This window comes from Carlito syrichta, unplaced genomic scaffold (assembly GCF_000164805.1).
Source record: "Carlito syrichta isolate Samal-C Ts95f unplaced genomic scaffold, Tarsius_syrichta-2.0.1 Scaffold120539, whole genome shotgun sequence".
In the NCBI taxonomy this organism is placed as follows: domain Eukaryota; kingdom Metazoa; phylum Chordata; class Mammalia; order Primates; family Tarsiidae; genus Carlito; species Carlito syrichta.
In genome coordinates this window covers 11,348-12,121 of record NW_007064635.1, presented here as the reverse complement: position 1 = coordinate 12,121, position 774 = coordinate 11,348, and positions in this window count along the sequence as shown.

The window sequence follows — 774 nt, the reverse complement described above, 5'->3', positions numbered from 1 at the left end:
TGCGAACCCTGACACGGCCACAGAGTGCGGGCGGGTTGCTCCCCCTGCGGGCACTCGCCTGCCTGACTGCGCCTGGCGGGGCGGGGACGGCCCCGTGGTTGGCCTGAAGGGCTCCGAGCCCCCCGCAGACCCTGGGGATGCCGGGGCGGCAAGTGCAGGGTACTCACGGCGGGGCCAGGCAGTGGGCGGCGGTCAGCACCCACCGGGGGTGCACGAGGACCCCCCCGCACACGTGGGCACCTCCTCGCTGCAGAGAGGCCATGTACGGGCGGGAGTGCGGGGCAGCCTCCCGGCCCCCGATGATCTGGGTCTCCGGCACGTTTCCTCCTGGGGAGGGGACAGAGAGCTGGGTTGGGGCGGGACGGGCCATGGCCATGCCCAGCTCGGAGGCTCTGGACCCCAGGAGAGAGCTGTCATCGCAAAAGAGTCCCCGCTGGTCCCTGACACGTCCCGGTTGGTACCTCCCGGGTCCCCCCCCGTCCCACCTCAGGCCCCATCTGGTTTCTCGTCCCCCATCCCCAGGACCCCCAGCCCAGACTCCACTCCAGCCAGAGGGGTTGTTTACAATGGCAATCAAGCTGGGCGTGGTGGCTCACACCTGTCATCCCAGGACTTTGGGAGGCGGAGGTGAGAGGACTGTCTGAGCCCATGGGTTCGAGACCCGCTGGGCAACTGGTCTCTACAGGTGGCTCAGCCTGTCATCCCGCGCCTTTGGGAGGCTGAGGTGAGTGGATTGCCTGAGCCTGCGGGTTCGAGACCCGCCTGGGCAGTGAG